Here is a 21,582-nt window from a genome sequence, read left to right as displayed (position 1 = left end):
TTTCTTTCTTTCTTTCTTCTTTCTTTCTTTCCTCTCTTTCTCTTTCTTTCTCTCTCTTTCTCTCCTCTCTCTTTCTTTCTTTCTTTCTCTTTCTTCCTTTCTTTCTTTCTCTTCCTTCCTTCCTTCCTTCCTTCCTTCCTTTTCTTTCTTCTTTCTTTCTTTCTTTCTTTCTTTCTTTCTTCTTTCTTCTTTCTTTCTTTCTTTCTTTCTTTCTTTCTGTCTCTCTTGCTCTCTTTCTCTCTTTCTCTCTCTCTTTCTCTCTTTCTTCCTTCCTTTCTTTCTTTCCTCTCTTTCTCTTTCTTTCTCTCTCTTTCTCTCTTCCTCTCTTTCTTTTCTTTCTTTCTCTTTCTTCCTTCCTTTCTTTCTCTTCTTCCTTTCTTTCTTCCCTTCCTTCCTTCCTTCCTTCCTTCCTTTCTTCCTTCCTTCCTTCCTTTCTTTCTTTCTTCCTTTCTTTCTTTCTTTCTGTCTCTCTTGCTCTCTTCTCTCTTTCTCTCTCTCTTTCTCTCTTTCTCTCTTTCTCTTTCTTCCTTTCTTTCTCTTTCTTCCTTTCTTTCTCTTTCTTCCTTTCTTTCTCTTTCTTCCTTTCTTTCTTCTCTTCCTTCCTTCCTTCCTTCCTTCCTTCCTTCCTTTTCTTTCTTTCTTTCTTTCTTTCTTTCTTCTTTCTTTCTTTCTTTCTTTCTTTCTTTCTTTCTTTCTTTCTTTCTTTCTTCTTTCTCTTTCTTTCTTTCTTTCTTTCTTTCTTCTTTCTTTCTTTCTTTCTTTCTTTCTTTCTTTCTTTCTTTCTTTCCTCTCTTTCTCTTTCTTTCTCTTTCTCTTCTCTCTCTTTCTCTCTTTCTTTTCTTTCTTTCTTTCTCTTTCTTCCTTTCTTTCTTTCTCTTCCTTCCTTCCTTCCTTCCTCTTTTCCTTCCTTCCTTTCTTTCTTTCTTTCTTTCTTTCTTTCTTTCTTTCTTTCTTTCTTTCTTTCTTTCTTTCTTTCTTTCTTTCTTTCTTTCTTTCTCTTTCTTTCTTTCTTTCTTTCTTTCTTTCTGTCTCTCTTGCTCTCTTTCTCTCTTTCTCTCTCTCTTTCTCTCTTTCTTCCTTCCTTTCTTTCTTTCCTCTCTTTCTCTTTCTTTCTCTCTCTTTCTCTCTTCCTCTCTTTCTTTTCTTTCTTTCTTTCTCTTTCTTCCTTTCTTTCTTCCTCTTCCTTCCTTCCTTCCTTCCTTCCTTTCTTTCTTTCTTTCTTTCTTTCTTTCTTTCTTTCTTTCTTTCTTTCTTTCTCTCTCTCTCTCCTTCCTTCCTTCCTTCCTTCCTTCCTTCCTTCCTTTCCTTCCTTCCTTCCTTCCTTCCTTCCTTCCCTTTCCTTCTTTCTTTCTTTCTTTCTCTCCTTCCTTCCTTCCTTCCTTTTCTTTCTTTTCTTTCTTTTCTTTCTTTTCTTTCTTCTTCCCCTTCTCCCCTCCCCCCCCCCCCCCCCCCCCCCCCCCCCGGTTTGATACCCACTCCTCCCAAGAGCCTTCATTTTTAAATGGGATTGTTGTTTCCCTGGAGGGTGGCTGGTCAGAAGTCAGGTGTTTTGGGGTTTGGGGTTGTGGGGTTGCTCTATTTTCCTTTTTTTTTTTTTTTCTTTAATTTCAAATGTAATGCTGAGAGACAAAGAGGTAAATTATCTGCCTCGGCGTTGATGGTATGTCAAAGATTGCAAAGCCCAGGCGCTCTCTTCCTGCGAAGAGGATGATTTATAGAAAATTGCAGGCAGAACACATGCACATTCTGGCAGCCGTAAAGACAGTCCCTCCCTTTTCCTTAATGTTCTTTTATCAGCTTCTTAGGAGGTGTCCGCTTCATTTGTCTGCATGAAACCAGTAGTCTTAGTAGGAATCCCCAGTTTTGATGTTTTTTCCCGTTTTCCTTAAGAAGGATTCTCTAAATCCAACAGTGCTCCTTCTGCCCAGATATTATCCTTCCTCCTATTCTCACAGCACTTGTTTGGGGCGAGGAGGGGGGGAGCGGAAAGAGGGGAGAGGAGGAGGGAGAAGATCTTTCTCCTGTTTAGTGATTAACTTGCACGGCTCAAAGAAAGAGACGATTTAATGGGAGAGATCCTGCCTGTGTGCTTTGTAGTCACGGCAGTCTTGTGGATGGGAAGATCGGAGAGTGCATGGGTTTAATATTTGACTGGTACCTGGGCGACCGATTTTTGTTATTTTATTTTATTGCTATCGTTAGCATTTCTGCATTTGGTCTTCAGCTGAGCTGGGAGAGTTCAGACAATGAAGTTCTAACATGCCTGACCTCTCTCAGAGCCAGTAAAATCTGGACTCTTTTAAGAAGATCATCTCAGCTTCACCACTCACATAAAACTTCCTCGGAGCAGGGGAGGGATCTCCCCCTTCACCCGAAATGGAGCCCTGTGGTTCTAGTCTCTCTTCCACCCATGCAAATTGCAGTGCTTGAGGGCTCGAGAAATCCCAGTGATGTTCCAATACCAGTCATGCCCTTGTGCTCAAATTGATTTTGCCTCACTCCCTTGTATTGATTTTCTGAGTCTGCACACAACCCCTAATCCGCCCCCCCCCCCCCCCCCCCCCAGTGCTAGACATAACCCTAGAAAGAATCTGACCTGGTGCTGCAGGAAGATTGGAGGGGGAGAGGGGGGGATGTCGAGCAAAAGTAGCTCAGCACAATGCTTAATAGAAACGAGACTAAATAAAAATGCAGGCTACAGCCGCTTTGTCTTTGCTTGCTTGCCTTCATCACCAAGATACCTTTCTTTGTGAGCCTTGATCGTTAGTTTCCACAGTTTTAAATAATCAGTCACAAAGGAGCAGACAACTAGGTGTTGGAAGGCATAAAAGTTATTTTAAGTAGAATTATTTATTTTATTTTGCAGCCAAAAACGTTTCACCAATGTAGGAAGTGATTTTGGTGCTCGGTAGTACAAGCTCTCTTTTCTCCTAAATGCTTGTGAGAAATAAAAAACCTGGAGATGACTGTCTTTATTTCCGGGAGTAGACTTCAAAATACGTGCCAGAAATGGACAATTCAAGTCTCCTTTCTCCACATCAAATGCGAGCTGGAAGGGGGATTAAAAACCAACCACGTGGTAGATCTGGTTTTATACTTTGCAACCTCCAGCTCCATTTATGTTCTTTACCCTGCTCAGGGAAGATTAGCCTCTAGATGGATGTGTCTGAGGGATCACCTCAGGGGCAGATCTGCATGCAGAAACCGGTTTTTGCCATGGCTGGAAGAGAGCTATGACCTCGCAGAGCGCTCCATCCGAGCGGCTCCCCCAGCATCACAGGAGCTGCTGAGCGCTCCTGCACAGGAAGCTTTGTGAAGGCAACAGCTTGGAAGGGGAAGCTCTTCAGATCTTTCCCCCTTCTTCTCCTCCTTCCTGGCCTGTGAGTGATTCAGTGTCCCAAACCTTAACTTTTTGTTACCACCTTCCTCCTCTTAATCTCCTTCATCTTCAACACCTCTTCCTCTATCACGACCATCTTCTCCATCTGTCTGCCTCCTGGATCTCTCTCTTGTTTGCTTGCTTCCCCCCCTCCTCTTCCACCTCCCTCCCTCTCTTTCTTCTTGCCTTTTCCTCCTCTCTTTTCTTCTCTTTTCTTTCTCTTTTTCCTCCTCTTCCCCTACACGTTGTTGTTGTTGTTAGAAAGGATTCTTGCACCCCCTGGTGCTCTTGCGTTTTGTGTGGTAGGAGAGGAGATTGTCTTCTTTCTCTCTCTCCCTCTGGTTGCTCATTATTCAGAGAGAGACACAGAGGGTGAGTGAGAGAGAGAGAGAGAGACGGATATCTCAGGTCATCTGCAGCTGCAGCAAACCAGTGAAGGAGAGAGAGAGAGAGAGAGGGAGAGAGAGGGGGGGTGGAAGCAGGGAAAGATGGCGATCCTCCATTGCTGAGACCTGGCAAGGAGCACATGAGACTCACAAAACAACTTCCACAACAATAACAAGAAGAAGAGCTAGGCAGAGAGGAAGAGGAGAGGAGGCAGCAGCAAGAGCAGCAGTGCCGGGACGCTCCTGTAAGTTCTTGCAATTAAAACCCATCTCCGGTTTGGCATTGGAGAGATCATCTCTCGTGTGTGTGTGTGTGTACATATATTTTGTTTGGTCTTTTCTGTCTTTCTTTCTTTCCACCACCTTCCTCTGAAATCCATTCATTCGGTCAACGGAGGAAGGAGGAAGAAAGAAAGGAAGGGGAAAAAAAAAAAAAGAGGAGAGGGGAGCGAGAGCGGGGTGTTTTGTTTGAGAGAGAAGTCTCTTGCATGGAGGAGGAGAAGAGGAGGAGGTGCTGGTGGTGGTGGTGGTGGTGGTGGGAGGAGGAGGAAGGCGGTTAATTAATTTTTTGTTGTTGCATTAAGGGGGGGGATATGGGGAGATAAGTGAGATATCAGCCGAGCTTTCGGGGTGGGGGGTGCCCGAGAGGATATGTGTGTATGTGCGAGGTCTGGATGGTGCTGTGCGTGTGGACTTGGATCAGAGACGGGAGAGACACGGAGGAGAGAAAAGCTCCGTGCTGGCACGACCCAGGCAATCGGGTGACCTCTTTCTTCCTTTCTTTTTCTTTCTTTCTTTCTTTCTTGCTTTCTTTCTTTCTTTCTTGGTTTCTTTCTTTCTTTCTCCCTCTCCCCCTCTTCCTCTCCTTCTCTTTCTCCTCGTCCCCTCTCGCTGCCCTCCTCCTCGCCGCTGGTGAGGCTGGTCCCTCACCCCGGCGGTGGTGCCCCCACCGCGGCTCTCCTGGAGTTGGGATGCGGGGGTCCCCGGCGGCGTCGGGGCTGGGGGGCTGGTGGTGCCCGCAGGAGGTTGCTTGGAGGAGGACAGCGTTCAGCTGGAGAGCAGGAGCCATTACACACGCTTGTGCTCTCCTTTGGGAGAAAGAGAGCGAGAAGGGAAGAAAGGAAGGGGAAGGAGCCCACTTCTTCTTGCTCAGTTCCCCGATGTCCCTACCTTTAAACCAGGCGAGGGAGAAGGTGCTTTCTCCCCTGCCCCACTTCTTCTTGCTCAGTTCCCCGATGTCCCTACCTTTAAACCAGGCGAGGGAGAAGGTGCTTTCTCCCCTGCCCCTTTCTCAACCACCCGGAGCAGCTTTCTCCCTATCTCTCCCCCTCTTTCCCTTTCTTTATCTCCCTGTCCTCCATTTGCAAGCTGTCTGCTTTGGTTCCAGTCCAGGCTCCACAACACAAAGCTTCTCCTCGCTCTCGCACACATGCACACACACAGTCTACAGGCTCTTTATGTCTTCTGGAGTAACCTTCTTCTCCCCCCCCCGCCCCCCCGCTCCTCTTAGCATTGTGGTTTCTATTCTCCACACAGAGAGATCCTCCTGGAGCTTCATGTAGTTGTGATCTGATAGGATTTCTCCCCCCCTCACCTCCCTCTTTTGGGGGAGAAAAAGGAAAAGTTTCATTCGTTTTTCTGGTGTTTGGAAGGAGAAAGACCTTCAAGTTTGAGTGCTTTCTGCTGCTGCTTTTGTGTGTGTGTCTGTGGGGGTCTGTTTGTCTCATGAAGCTGCTTGCATGTCTAAGAGGAAGTGACTAGTTTGGCAGAGAGCTGTGATCTGAGTCAGGTAAGCCATGTCATGTTCTCTAGCTCCACCAGAAAATGGAGGAGAGAGAGAGTAGACAAAGCTGAGATGGGAAGTGCTCCTAACATCGTGGATGTCTCTCCATGTTTTGAAGCTTTGCTGGCAGTAGCTGGCTTAATCATGATTCTTTCCCCTAAGGTTTCTTCAGTTTTTTCAATGTACAACATTGTGATGGGTCTTCTCTCTGACTTCATGCTATCAGGAAATGAGGATTGGAGGAAATTGCTCAGATTCTCCTTCACACAGAGAAACACATCCTCAGGCTTTTTTGCTCTTATGCTTTCATGCTGAGGTCACCTTTCTAGATATTTTTCTTTGGTTAAAGACCACAGAATTTAGGAGGTTGATCAGTTGGCCAAAGAAATAGTGTATGCATGCATATATTTATAGATTTTTGAAAGCATTTGGAGGTAAGTGCATGCAGCTTGAGGCTGCTTAGGTTCTTCCAGAGAACGTCATGAAATGTCATTTTTTTTTCTAGGTGATGATGGTGATGCCTGATTTTTGGGATTTTTAACATCTGATTTTCAAGAGCATTCCTTATTTTGGATGTATTTTAAATTAAGATGGAATATTTCTCCCCACTCACTAGGTTGCATTAAAATGATACTGGCGAGCTTTTAGTAGGTTCCTCAGAGCATCATAACACACATAATTTCTCTTGGAAAAAACAAAACAGTTTTCACAGTTGTCTTTTTGGTGTCTTAAAATATTTATTCTGAAAACTTATGTCAACATCCTTGTTAGGATTTTAATGTCATTATGGAAACCTAAGATCTTTAAAGTGAGATAGCAGTTGAACAGGAATTTGCGTGCTTTTTTTTAACCCACCTTTTAATCTGAAATAATTTTGAGTAGACTCAAACCAGGCTTCACTCTTTTTCCACCAACCTAAATTTGCACATCAGTTGCATAGTAGATGCAGTTCCTCAAAAAATTCAAACTACATGCTGAAATGCATGAGGGGGATACCAGAATGCAGTGCTACTGAGCTTGAAGGCACAGCTCCATAGAAAGGTATCAGTAATGTTCATATATAGGTTACTCTGAAGAGTTTAAGAAGGAATGTGTTACATATGGGAGGTGCAAGTGACAGGATAGGGGACCAGTGAATCTGAATCAGAACACGCTCCCAGATGTGCAAAAAGAATAGAAAGATTTGAGGATTGCAATGACTACCGATGAACTTGGGATCCAGCTGCTGCAAGGTTAAAATCAATGCCCCTGTTTTATTTTTGCTGTGGAAGAAATTATTTAGTATATAATCTAATATACTTGGGAAGGATATTGCATTATGAACTGTGCATTTCTTAAGTTCTGGTTGCTGATATGTCACCAAAATTACTGAGATACTGTGGTTGTCTCCATCTTTCAGAAGTGGGCCATGGAATGTACCATTTCAGGTATGTTTAATCTTAGATTTTGACAAAGTAAAGAGGGAGGTTAGCTGTTGATTTTTTTTCCCCTGAGGTGATGTTCTTTGATGCACTTTGCAATCTCTGCACAGGCCTAAATCAGCAGCCACTGAAGAATCTGAAAAAGTCCCCACTGACCTTTGCTTGTTTGGGTCAGATCCTAAATATCCATCCCCTGTATAAGAAGACTGTATGCAGTCTTCTTAGGTATCTGCTTGTATTTCATAGTTCAGAATTGTGAATCTCCTCTCACTTCTTGAGAGGTCAACTCAGTGCTTGCACTACAGTGTGCCCTACAGATACATTGCTCTTGAACGTGGCATGTGCAATCCAAGAACAAGTTCGAGACTTAAGCTGAGGATCTTTATGGGAGGGCCTCTTACTCCCCTCCTGTGGTGACAGACACCCTAGAAAACCAAACATCATTGCAATAGCTTGAGTTTGAGCGAGAGTGGTGTTATTTCTATGGGGGGTTTCTTCACTGAGACTGAAATCCCTTTAGAGAATGATATTCTTGTGAATGTTTCTGTAGTTCTGCCCAGACAGACTGAAGTTCACCTTGCTGTTAAAATACTAGCTGAGGGACTTCCTTTATTTTTAAAAACAAAATGAAACTAATCTAACAAAAAAAAACCCAAACCCAAAACAGTGAGTTTTAAAGGAGCTCTAGAAAGATAATCTTAATTCATGAGATGGTGGTAACTAGAATGTTTCTTGTAATCAGGCACAAATTTCTTCATTCAGACAATGGCTTTCAATTGCTTTTGGTTTGTGGGCACCCAGAACTTTTTCATGGTGCAAGCTAACAGAAACTGCATTCATAGCTTATTCTTCAGTATATAAACTTGCTTTTCTTAATCGCTTTTCTTAACCCCATTAGACATAGCCTATGGACCACTGCTTTAAAAATGTTTAAACAATGATTTGATTTCCTTATACATTTTTACTGGGTTCATAATGGATTACATTGTTGAGAAATTTAAAATGTCATGTTTAGAATTTCTTTACATAATTTTTAAAAATTATTTTGTTACAAGAGGAAAACTGAAAATATGTTGTGTATGCTCAGACTGTGAAGAATATGAGTACATAATTGATGCTGGAAAAGGAAAGTAGAACAACTCCAAGTAGAAGTGGAAAAAAAAAGATCATTTCTATTCAGTGAAGTTTATAACAAATTCTTTAGTGTTGTGAACTTTGACTTAAAGGAGGATTGACTTTTATGAAGAGATGAGTGATTGAAAAGAGAGTTGATAAGTAGATAAGTATTGGAGAAGAACTGTGTTCAACATAGATGTCTGGACATCTGGCAGATGTTACTCTGGGCCCCAAGGAATGGACAAGTTTAATTTTAGCCTTAAAAAGGAAATGGGAAGAACTGAAGTCTTATAATAGTACAACTTACAGTTTGAGGAAGGTTACTTCAGAAAAGCCCAAAGATGTCTCTTGACATTTGGAACTCCCAGAAACAAGTGTAAATGAATTTTTCCTATTGAGTTTTCCTATTATTCCAAACAACATGTGTAGAGGTACAATATAAATTGAGATTGCTCCAGTTTGCTGTGACGCTTTCTCTGCGTGATGCTGTGGATAATTTCTTAAACTGAGCAGAAGAACACTGCTTTGTAGTAAGAAACTGCGGCAAAAGGGCTTAAAAGTGTGAAACTGGTGAATAGCTGTGCAGTATTCATTAACTAACATTGCCCTGTTATGAAGCTATCACTAAGCAAACTTAGGGACAAAACCTGTAGTATCCAAAAACCCCCAGTGAGATAATGAAAAGAGTGATTTGAAGAAGCATACTGGTAGAGGAAGGAGATCCTGTTTTGACAGATCAGAAAAGGTCTATGAAGGCCAATATGTCTTTGTGTCTTTTCATGTTACTTTGTTTCCTTATCCTTTGTTATTCTTCCAATCCATTGTAGTAGAATAATAATGTAAATGCTCTCTTCACAGATATTTCTCTATTTTGAAGTTAAATAATGTATTTTGTGAACTTGTTCTGGATGAAAACGGTCTGCTGCTAGTGCCAGAACTGTATGATTTGCTTAACTTGCATACTTGATCAAGATGTGATCAAGTATGAACTTCTAATCACTGGCTTCAGTAAAAATGTTAAACTTCACCAGTCTAAATGCTTGCTTGCTTTTCAAACAGTTGCTTCCTTCTAGAGTACTAAATAATCCAGCAATCTATCTGAAAGGGTTTGTTCAATGGAAATCTTTCAGGTAGTGTTAAAATACAATATGGGCCCATATGAGGTGAGCAGGAGGTCTGTGAAGTGTTAATTGAGCAGGGGATGAGAAATGCCACCTTACTCTTCAGAGAGAGAATAATTCTGAAGGAAAAAAAGAGTATGATGAGTATGAAGGCTGCTTAAACATCTGCTAACCTCTCAGAGAGAAGAACTCAAATTGTTTAATCAAGAGGTGCTGGAGAAGGTGGTGTGATGCAAGTCTTCAGCTGCTGGCAGAGACACAGTTAACATTGTAAACGGTTGAACTTCAGCATGGCACTTCTCCAAATGAGTTGACTGTTGAAAATAAAATGTTCCAGAAGAACTGGGAGAACAGGAAAGAAGTTAAAATAGCATGGTTTGTATGCCAGTGCTGAAAGAAGAAAAGGGGGGAGGAAGGGAGATAGCTCAACTTATGATAATTATCTTGTTGGTTGTAGTGAAAAGGCTTTAGTAGAAGTTTCCAAATGAGGGGACTAGATTTAATAGAATGCAGTCTTCATTTGTGTCCTGAGTTTTGGAAGTAGTATTCTGCTTTCAGCTTGTGTTTGGGAAGTTGAACACATAGGTAAATAAAAGGTCACATGATACTGTTTTGGGTTTTGTTCCATTTTGTTCTTTTAACTTTAAAAACAATACCAAAGATCTAAAGTCTGCCCCTCATCTCTCAAGTTTTATGAAGCTGTGCCAGATGTTGCAGTGCAAACACAACTCTGAAGGGGTTTGAAAGAAGGGGTTTGAGATGGGGAAAAGCGAGTCTTTATTTCTGGTGTCTTGTATTTGAAACACACAGTCTTATGTACAATTTCAATTTTTTCTCTGTTCTCTTCAGCTCTTCAGGAGTTGAAGATCTTGGTACAGTTACTTTGCTCAGCTGGAGGCAGTGTGTTACTGCAGTAACTCAAAATATCCTTGCCTAATCACTTCTTGAAGGAACTTTTCTTTAAGTAGTGTTTGAAAAAGAGCCTTCCCTCACCATTGGCTGTGATTGCTTTGTAGTAATTTCTCAGACACACTGGTTATCAGAACATCAGTCCCAGACCTAGCAACAGTGCTATGCCTTTTATTTCCCCTTGATCTAAAAGCCTCTTCGTTTTTGGCTAGTCTTTGTGATATAATTATGGACCTCCACAGCTGCTGTCTAGGGGGAATACAATAGGTTTTTGGCTTGGGCTAACAGCAGCTTTTTGGGTAGAAGATGGTAAGATCCCTCAAGAAAACCAATCAGTTTACATTTATTTGGTAATTTAAAGAAGATGGAAATGAGACATCTCAGGATGTGCAGTCATTGTACTTGAGTGGAGTCAAACACAGTCTCTTTAAGAATACATGTTTAATAATGTCAGCATAAAGAGCTGTAGGCACAGCATCAATGTCATGAGTGATTAGGAAGGACTTACTGAGAGCTTATCGGGGTAGCAATCATTGCAAGGCCAGTGTGTTGAGGACAAATAATTCTGAGAAAACACTTGATTCACTGGACTACTCCTGTTAGTTTTGAACTATTTAAATTAAGAATTCAGTTGTTGACATGTGTCACTTGTTACTTCGTGGTGGAAGATAAAACAATCTAATTGGGATTATGCAGAAAATTGGAGAGTTATTTCATGCCTTTGGGAGAAGCTAGGTGCTTGCATTGTGTGCCTGTATTTTTCCTTCTCCTTTCAATACCAGGAATATGCAATTAATAACTTGCTAGTCATTTAGATAATGGGTGGTCAGCAGCACTTGTTAGAGGTACACGCTCTATGCTGACCTGAAGATTAAGAAGTGGGATGTTCAGCGATGGCATTACTGTTGCTATTAAAAAGCTCTGGAAATGGGCCTGAGAACCCCAGCTGCTGTTGTGGTGGAGGAAGTCAGGCCTTCAAAGGATACAAGGATTAGAGTGTCAGGAAAAGTAAATGGTAGCATCAGCACAAGTAGAAAATAGGCAGAGCTATTCAGCAAACAGAAAAGTAGGCTAAGGCATGCCATAATTATGTGTAGTGGAAACTTGCTGCTAATAGAGCAATTGCGTGGGGTAGAGAGGCAGGAGAATGATTTTTCAAGACAAAACAAAGCAGACATTGCAGAGAATGATATAGGAAGACTGAGGATTCAGTGTGCTCGTGATAATGTGAAAGAGAGGACTTTGTTTTGAAAGATGCTAAAAATGGAATCTTCTGGTGTACATGTGGTCACTGTTTCCGTGGCCTTGTAGGACAATAGGGGCTTCTTTGCACTGCCTGAATGAGCAAACTCTTCCTTCCCGCTTGCAGCTCTTAAGGTTCAAATAGTGCTGCTTCAGGGTGGTATCAGTGGTTGTGGAAAGAAGGCATCACCGGTTATTTCTTTTGGGAAGAAGATGGGTCATACTGGATTGGACTGTTGTCATGCAAATGGATTCAAAATACAATAGCTACTTATCACAGGACCCAGGCAAACACATTCCTCCTACACATGGTCCCTAGACCTCTCATTGCTGGCAAAGAAAAGAGCAGAATGGGGGAATGTGACACACAGAACCTGTGCTCCAGCAGCCCATATTCTGAGTTTTCTCCTTATTTATCGAATAAACAGGGTAGCTAAGGGAAGACTACATGTGCTAGAAGATTCTGGTCCAGCACGAGTGTGACATACAGGGTGGTGCCTTTACCTTCTAATGACTTTGACGTGCTGAAGACTTTAATTTAGTGTCTGGCTGGGAAAGGGATCATTAATAAAGGCCTTGCTGTGGTCCGAATGCCAGAATTCAGCTGTCTGATGATGCTGAAAAGTGGTTTTTTCCTTTCTGCCTCCCTCTTGTTGATCTTAAATTGACAGCTCAAATAGTTCCTAGGTCAGAAGTTCTAGAGGGATTGTTGAAGGTGGCTTCTTATGTCAGTGGTGGTTGTTTAACAACTTCTTCCTCCTTTTCCTTTTCCTTTTCCTTTTCCTTTTCCTTTTCCTTTTCCCTCTCCCTCTCCCTCTCCCTCTCCCTCTCCCTCTCCCTCTCCCTCTCCCTCTCCCTCTCCCTCTCCCTCTCCCTCTCCCCTCCTCCCCTCCCCTCCCCTCCCCTCCCCTCCCCTCCCCTCCCCTCCCCTCCCCTCCCCTCCCCTCCCCTCCCCTCCCCTCCCCTCCCCTCCCCTCCCCTCCCCTCCCCTCCCCTCCCCTCCCCTCCCCTCCCCTCCCCTCCCCTCCCCTCCCCTCTCCTCTCCTCTCCTCTCCTCTCCTCTCCTCTCCTCTCCTCTCCTCTCCTCTCCTCTCCTCTCCTCTCCTCTCCTCTCCTCTCCTCTCCTCTCCTCTCCTCTCCTCTCCTCTCCTCTCCTCTCCTCTCCTCTCCTCTCCTCTCCTCTCCTCTCCTCTCCTCTCCTCTCCTTTTTTTTTTTTTTAAACAGAGTGGACACTCCAGTGTGGGCTAAACTTGTGAGACAGCTTGGAGGAGTGCTGGTCTTGAGGTGGATGCAGTGAATCAGGCATAAGTGTTCATCTCTAGTTGAGCAAACTGCTTCTGGAGAGAACTTAGAGAGGCCCCTGAAGATTTATTTATTTTAACTCAGACTTGGATTCTTCCATTCCAGTCAGACTCAGCTAGATTTGTGGGCATGTGGCTCTTTACAATGGGGTTTTAGGCCTCTCTGGCCAAACACTAAGGAGACTAAAGAATTAGTGTCCAGCCCTTGAAATTGTGCTCTTAATTTTTTTAATTCTTTCAACCATCCATCCCTCTACCCAGTAAAATAAGCATAACTAGGATTTAACAGGGATATTGGAAATTAAGACCTTGGTGCTGGATTCTGTTGCTGTGTATGTTGAAACAAACCAATATGTAGATAAGAAAAATCTCCTTTTGCAGTGGTTCTGGTGTGTGAGACTGGAGCAGACCTGCTCTGCTGTTTGCAAACACTTGGGAGATGGGAACTAGAGTTACCTGCCACTTTGTTTCTATGTCACTGCTGTCATTCTGACTGATCATTTTTTCTCAGGTGTGTTGCCGCTTGTGAGTATGGAAGAAGAGGCTAACTATATATACAGTATCTACTTAGTTTAGTTGGTAATGCAGCAAAATCTGGAAGGCAATGGCCATAAGGAGTCATCCTGTTTTCTTCTGTTTTGTGTGACAAGTGGTACTGTCAGAAAAATAAATAAATGTCAATATGAACAAATTTGGAATGATTTCTCTCGTTATTTGATTGGAAGCTCTAATCTTGTATTTCAGTTTTTCCCTTCCTTGTCTACATCTGGGTGGCTCTGGCTGCAGGATATAGGACCTCCAGCACTGGTGGGCTCTGAAACTGTGCTTCTATCATGCTCAGCTAAATAACTTGACAAGTATAAAAATGTTAACAAATGGCTGGTGGAAAATTGAGAGCAGCCAGACAGCTCTCAGCCTGGTTAATTAGTTTCTTGACTGCTGAATTGTTCCTGCTCTCTCATGTGGCTGTGGCTTGCAGTCCTGCAAGAAAGTGTTTGGGTTCCTGGCCAGGACTGCATCCCAAAAGTTGAATTCATGTAACTTGAAGTCAGTGTGGACCGGTTCCTTTTGGTCTAAATGACCTTTTATCTTCGTTGGGGGAGGGAAGTGGGGAGAAATCATATCAGCTTTCAGCTATGTCAGGTCGTATAGAGGTCAAGTTCTCTTGTCTGTGATCAAGCAAATGGTGTAAAAGAGCCCAGTGTGCGATAGCACCAGGACCTGGGGAGAGGATGACTTTTATCAGGCCTTCTGGAGGTAAATATGACTGAAGGCCATGTTGTGTATCAGCATATATGATGACTCTCAGCTCGGGGGCTTGCAGGATTCATGTATTTAACCCTTCAGTGATGCTGGCTCCTGGTGTGTTTCCACCCTGGTAGGTTGAGAAGAAGCTGTTGTTTCTCCAGAGCATGCAGATTTCTCCTGCCAGGTTATTCATGCATGTGTGAGACCTTCTGAAATCCCTGGCTCCAAGGGCATAACTGTATTACTCACTGGAGCTGCTGAAAGAGTGAGTCAATATATTTGGGTTTCCCAGCTGCATGAATAAATGAGTAAACCTGAATTATTTTTAAATGATCAGATTACAGAGGTGATAACATACTACAATGAATTTTCCATTCCACGCCCTCTACAAATGTGTGCTCTCCTTCCACTGTGGAGCAGGGGAGGAATACAAGATTTTCAGTGTGGTGTTCTCCCAAGGAACCACATAAAAACTGCTGAGGTCGCACTCAGAAAATGTCTTTCAGACCAAAAGCCTTGAGTCAGAAGTTGCTTGGCAGGATGACAGATAGGTTGACCAAAGGTTGCATGTGGTGTGCTCTTGCAAAACTAACATGAAATGCTCATTGCCCTCCATGGTTCTTCAGTACTTCCACAGGTTCCCCATGCTACTTCAGTGGTGTACAGGAATATAATTTGCTTGCTGGTATTCTGGTCTTATCTCTGAAGATACTTATTTTAAGAATTCGTGTCTACATAGGTTTGTTAATACTGTACTGTAATATCAGATGGGCTGCTGAGACCTCAAGGGGGTGAGCAATCTATTTTTAGTGTGTTTGAAGGGTAGATGATGTTTCAGATTGTGGAATGACTTTCTGGGGGGCCTGTCACCATATACTGAAGTTTTGTATGTCATGGCAGTGGAGGCCAGTCATATGATGATGAGGTAGTAACTTAAATGGGACATAAAAAAAATCCTGCTCTTTGGGGAAATTTTAAAGATAGATGGAGCTAAAATGCCACGCAGTCTGTTCTCATGCTTGTTTCCTTGATGTGTTGAAGACATCTAATCCTCTTTACAGGTGAAATAAGCAGCCTGCTTATGAGCTGAAGGCAATGCGTGCTGATCTGTTGACATCCGCATTGGAGGGTTATTCATGTCTGAGTAAGAATTTTAGTAATGGGTGACCAAAAGACTGTTTTAGTTGCCCAAGTGGTGTGAAAAAGATGGTTTGTGATCTCCTTCCACATCAGAAGTTAGTCACATGTGAGAAGTTGGATAATAGCAGTGCTGTCCTATTTAAACATATTTGACACCCCAGCCTGCAGAGATTTGGAGCTTTAGGTTGAGAAGACTGCCTCAGACAAATGTGTGTGTGCAGCAATCTGAGCAGCGAACCCAGCCTTGCTTTGGAAGCACTGCATTGTAGTGGTAGCCATGAAGAACAGATTTTAATGATTTATTATGGTTAGATTTTATGTGGATTGGCTTCCTATTTTCTTTGGAAGGCAGTAAAACTGCAACTTTTACAGGATTCTTCTTACATTCCCGGGATTTTGTTTTGTGTGCAGGCATGTACACTATATTTATTTATTTAATAAATCCTCACTGCCACTGTTAGGAACATTAACAAAGGCTTTTTAATAGGTCAGACCTCAGCTACCATTGCATTTTCTTGTTACTGTAGTACATTTGGCAGATAATAGAAGATGGGTGCTAAAGCCCTTATACTGTAAAAGCTTATTCATGTGAATAGTCGCTGTGATCTGATTTTGAATTTCACTGCAGCTGCTCCTGTGAGTAAACATTTGAAGATCAAGTCCTTAGCTGCATGGACTAATTCTTGTGGAGTTTTCAGGGAGGCGTTTGGAAATTACATCTTGAATAGAAGATGCCCTTAGCTTTCAACAACTACCACCTACATACATGAGATGTTCATTTGTGGTTGCATGTGAGGGCATGGTTGTAGCTGATTTGCAAGAGCCAACGGGAGCTTATGCATTAGATAATTCTTTCACTTTCATTCATGTGCTCCTTTTCTTTCATTCTCACTCTTTGTATTTTGATAGGGGGAGCATGTACGTTATAAATACTCAAGTTTGACTTCAATTAATGCTGGCATGTCCCTGAAATATGGTTTCATGTGAGTTTGTGGGTGTTACAGTGAGAACATTCATGTTGCTGTGCTGCCTGTAGATGATGTTCATGCATTCTGGAGTCCCATCACTAACTGTGGTGTTTTCAGAAGCCATGATTTTTCACACCTTTTTTTTTTTATTGAGGGATTGGTTTGAATAGATACTAATACGGTAATTGCCTGTTCAAGACAGAGGTGTTTTGGATCAGGGAAAATGCAACCTAGGCCCTTTTACAATGACAGGAGTGTGTACCTTTGCATATGTGTACATAATACAAGTTGCTGTCCATGTGGTTCATACTGCTATGGTAGTTCATCTGGCAGATCATTTAACTATTTACTCCAAAAGATCTTGTTCTCTGTTGGTGTAAAGCAGCATTTCCAGTTATTTTTAGGTCATTTTCATCTTAGCAACCCTGTTGGAGATAAACCAGACACAAGTGCTGTAAACGATCCCTGCATTTTGGTAGAAATTAATAAAATAAAGTTTAATGGTTTGGTCCCAAGGGTAGAACAGACCATCTGGTTAACAGAAGGTTAGGCCAAGTAATACAGTGCTGAGAGTGCCACAGACCAACCCAGAATATCTGGTAGTGTGTCCAGTTGCTGCATGTATTAAGCATTGAAATGGTGCTTTCAGATCTGCAGAGCCAGCAGTTCTGTTACCACTGCTGTGACGCAGGAGATAATTCTGTTGGGCAAGCATCAGCATGGGGGTGGATCTACAGTACAGGATGTGTAATGTCAACATGAAGCATGGGAGCTGGCAGTAAGAAGGAAAGCAGCCATTTCATGCCAGTGCAGGAAGCCTAAATAGATTTTTCCCCTCTGCATCTTGTCCTTTTATGCTGCTTTCATACTTGGTACTAAATGATTACCTTCTGCTTTGTCATCTGAAAACTTCAGCCCAGCAGGGTTTAATTTCTTTCTCTTTTTGAACCTGTTTGTTTTTTTTAAACAAGTGAAGTGCACTCCAAAAGCATGTCTGATGGATTATAAAAGGGACTGGGGGGAGGCTGAAGGGCTAAGCAGATCTGGAGAAAGAGAAGAGTTCAGTCATGTGAAAGTCCTGAGCTTCAGATGAAGTTTCATTGTAGATCCTTTTGGCTTTAGTGCAGAGACAGTTTGTTCAAAAGCTGTAACCATTTGAGAACATTGTACTGCAGCTGCAAAATGCAGAAAGGTAGGAAATACTGCAAGTGATACTGTGTAGACTTTGAAACTCTGTAATTACTACGAAACTGTAGAAAGCTATTGTAATTGTTTCTGCTTTCTTTTTAGCAGGAATGTCCTATTAGAATTTCTTTTTCCTATTTGGTTAAAGCTAGTGGCAAATTACCATGACACCGTTTTTTTAAGAGTCAAATACTGTTAGATGACTGTCTAAATCTGCACAAAAAGAATTTCTAAATAAGCTTGCTAGGCATTCTATGGACTTAAAAATCTAGTGATATGTCTTCTGTCAGCTCATAGACTGTCAACTGGTTTGGGGGTTTTTGTTGTTGTAGTTTTTCCCCCAAAACATTTGGAGATACTTCCTGTAGCTGCAGCCTGAGAAGCTCTAGAATACCAGAGCTTGCTTCCTGATGGGCATGGCAGAGCGGAACTTCATAATCAGAGCTCTCATGGTTTCTATTGCCTGTTCAGCAGGATTTTCAAAGAATAATATTACAGCTCCCCTTGAATGAATCCTTGTCTTAGATGCTGTTCTGTGGTAGCTCTGCAAAGGTATGACTTTCTTCATATGTTCCTAAGAACCGGAGTGGGAGTTTGGGAGTAGTCAACCCACAGGTATGTTTTCCCAGTTGCAATTTGGTGATGGGAGGAGGGGATGCGTATAAAACGTGGCTTGTTTGTGAAGACTGTTTGCTCTGTTCTGCAGTAACTTCATCCTTACACAGTCCTCTTTGCTCCATTGGCCCCATTCAGGAGATTTTTTGGTTGAAGCTATGAGAGTCTAGCACTTCTGCATAGGGCACTTGCAAATGGCACTGAAGAATTATGTGAAACTCGAACACCATCTCTCAGGGCAGAACTTTTTCTTGGTTCCATAGATAACTCCATGTTGTGGTAGCTGTTTCAGCATCAGAAGTATTAAGGATGCAGGCAAATCAAGAGACTTTCTAAGGTATGGTTGCTCTGTCGTGTCTGTCCATGTAATTTCCCTTGCAGGTTTTATTTTCTAGTAGCTGGTCATTTTGTGGGTTTTCTAGTGGTGTTGAACAGTTCTTAGTACACACTGGAGAACGTTCATCAGAAGTGTTTCTTCATATGCAAATGAATAATGCTTTTAGATTTTTTCTGCACCTTTTCTCATAGAACATCTCTATACTGCAAAGAAAATATATTGTCCTTGACTTTTTCATACTGAAAAAGGTGCTACTTGCCGAAGATAGTTTATTATAAATAACTACTAAGATTATAATCTCACCACAGCATGCTTGGCAGTCTTCCACTGAGTTAGCCTGTTTCAGCAAGGAGCTGTCGCTTAAGATACAAAGCAATCTGCAGGGACATATGATCACACACACTGACTGTTTTCTCTGTCATCATGGATGCCTCATCATTTCCTGTGTCTAATAATTAGGAACTGGAATTACTATCTGGTAGACCGGCAGGATCTAGCACCAGAAAGATGGACTTGAGTTCCTATCTCATAAACATCAGGTTACAGAGAAGTTCTCAGTTATGGAGGCGGTAGTAGGAGAATGTCTGTTGGACATGGTTGTGGGGTTTTTTTTGCTTTTTTTGTTTGTTTTATTTTTGATGTCGCAAGGATAGATGTGAACTACTGGGGAAACTCTTGATATCTATATGTTCACAGCACACTTTCCTGTTAGAAATGGTGGAGAAACACAACTCTACCACTAGCAGTGGTGTAGAGAGGATTTTTTTGGGGTTGGTTTTGTCTGGGTAAATAATGACTTCAAGATCTCTGAATGTTTTGTTTTGTAGAAATATTGTCCAAAAGAAAGACTATGATAAAGACGTAAGAGGCTGTATCCATTTTTCTGAGGCTATTGGAAAACTAATATTAATACCCATATATGATTAGTGTCAAGATTTGACCGTAGTCGCATAGCTTGATGGTGACTTTTTTGAGTTTGAAAAGTTGATACTGCTTTGTGGTACATGGCTGTTGAGTTATCATGTTATTGCAACAGTTGTGTGATGGATATCGCTGGCTGTTGTGTGCAAAATTCTTTTCAAGTAGAGTGCTGGCAAGTGTTTGTGTTTTATTTGTTTAGAAACAATTTGATCAGGCCATCTCTACTGCTTTGTTAACAGTATAATATGAATCAGAACTTTTTCTAACCTCCATGTTACTCATGGATTCTGTTCCTTGGCGCTTGATGCTTCTCAGAGTCCTAACAATTTATATTTCAAGCCTGGACATCTATGGTTGCTTAAAAGTATAGAATGTGATATTTAGTGGAAGCAATTGGCAAGATTGAGATGTAACAAATGAAGGTATCAACAATGATGTTGGAATTTTTTTCTCCCTGATTTGACAGATCATGTTAAATCCTTTATGTATCTCAACAAGATCAAGGAGAAAACAGGACATGAAGAATTTAGTCAGACACTGAGTTGCAAGCCTTAATACTGATCCTTTTTTTCAAACCTTACAAGTGTTTGGAGTTGACTGTCATCTGGGAAGTAATTTGCCATCCTCTGAAAGGAAAGCATGGAAGGAGGCAGAGAGATGGTAACTCTTTATCTAGTGCTTGTATCCTTCCCCACAAGCTCTACAAAGGCAAATTCCTGTGTTCTTTGCTGAAATTGTGGGAGTAGACGAACAATGGGATGGGTTCTGCTCACTGATAAGATGAAGAAATCATTGAACTGGTTCCTGATGTTCAATGACCCATGCATGATTGTGAACTGTTCTTCATCTCTTAACATCTGACCTAGATGCCTTTACACTTCGGGATGGCTGTTCAGAGTCTGTCATATCCAGAAGCCACCTAACTTGGGTGACCTTGTGGCTTTAAAGAAAATCCCGTGGAACTGTTAGTTTCAACCTTACTGAAGGACACATTCTGAAGAGCTAGCTCATTAAGCAAGCTTTGAAGGGTGTGCTCTGCAGAGCAGCTTCCTGTTATTTGGTTAATGGTTGACCTAGTTCTATTGCCATATGCCTCCTGGAACACATTCTAATATAAAATATGTGCTAAAGCAAGACTGGCATAATAGAAGGAAAGTCAAAGCATTTATGAAACAGAAATCATATAATGCTGTTGCATTTTGGAGGGTATTGTAGTTACTAAAAATGGCAATATCTTCATGGAACTGTATTGATTCTGATTGCAAACTCAGGAGTGTTAATCAGACCCATTTATGTATTTTTTTCAGACTGGCCTTGTACAAAAGGTTTGTATCAGTAATTCCCTGTGCTCCATATATGAAGCTAAAGTTAGGGAGTGAAGCATTCAGAATGATATTATAGCTGTGAGGAAAGATTAGATTAGATTTGGCTAAAGGCAAGAGGATTTTTCCCCCGTGGTAGGTGGTTTTTTCATTGCAAACCATGGATTAGCAAATATTTTTCCTCTTTAAATCCTGGCTAGAAGCCAGAAATGGGGATTCAAGCTTTTACCTGGTATCAGAGACGACACAGCATACATACTTACACTTAGGCAAAAATAAAAGAAATTTGGAGGTACTAGATAAAGTTCAACCTCCAACCTGAATGAGTACTTTCTGACAGGCTGAAGTTCTGAAGAACCTATAGGCTGTGTTTTCTGGTGAATTTGATTTTCTGCCCTAGGAAAAGGAAGGGTGTGCGATAACAACAGTTTTCACAAGTAGCGTGCATTATGGTAGAACAGGAGGAAGGGAAAATTAAAGCCATGCTTTGTAACCTTTTGAGAGCTCATGACTCTATCAGTAGATGTGGCGATTTATTATTCTTTTGTCAATGTGGGAAACTGAACTGCTTACCAGACGTACTGCTTTGAAAATTCATATAACCTGGCAGTGGCTAACCTGTGTCTCTTCAGTTGCAGATGGCTTGCAAGCAGTCCAGGTGTGAATTCTGGGCAAAGGTATGTCACGACAGCGGTGGGGGTGGCTGGGGCTAGCCCAGTTTGTCTGTGTGGGAAGAAGTAAGCTGTCAAGACCTGTAAAGGCAGCTGTTGCTGATCAGCATGGGGAGTGCCTAACCTGCAGAGAAGTTGTGGGATGTCTTGGGAGTCATAATCATCTTGTACCCCTGTAACTCCTTCAACTCGAGGCCTTTCATGTGTTTCTCATGACTCTGGGCTCATTTGGTGAGGCTATGAATATTTTGGTTTATTTGGCTAGGATATGTGTAGTGACAGCATTACACAGTTTCCCCTTCTTCCTTAGTGCATAACACTGAATGGTATTTTTGTAGAACTCCTGGATCTGGGGGAAAACAAACTGCAACATTTTTAGTAGGACACAATGTTTTGTGTGAGCTGTAATCATATTGGTCACGAAAAAAATCTCTGCTCTGGGGACTGACACAAGCACAGCTATTTGTGCAACCTGATCAGAACAAAGGATAATGCTTCTGCTGCAAGATCAGACAG

The 21,582-nt window shown here is 41.9% G+C and overlaps 1 protein-coding gene across 3 annotated transcripts in view; it reads left to right on the top strand.

Moving 5' to 3' along the window:
* The first annotated feature begins 3,856 nt into the window (after window positions 1-3,856).
* Window positions 3,857-21,582, top strand: part of ZNF462 (zinc finger protein 462) — an 89,766-nt gene continuing 72,040 nt past the window's right edge. For all 3 annotated transcript variants that reach the window (XM_076362018.1, XM_076362016.1, XM_076362015.1), the window contains exon 1: window positions 3,857-4,010. The gene's annotated coding sequence lies outside the window, so the exon portion shown is untranslated. The remainder of the gene's footprint in view (window positions 4,011-21,582) is intronic.

This window comes from Aptenodytes patagonicus, chromosome Z, assembly GCF_965638725.1.
Source record: "Aptenodytes patagonicus chromosome Z, bAptPat1.pri.cur, whole genome shotgun sequence".
Taxonomy (NCBI): domain Eukaryota; kingdom Metazoa; phylum Chordata; class Aves; order Sphenisciformes; family Spheniscidae; genus Aptenodytes; species Aptenodytes patagonicus.
This window is presented reverse-complemented; position numbering and strand designations above follow the sequence as displayed.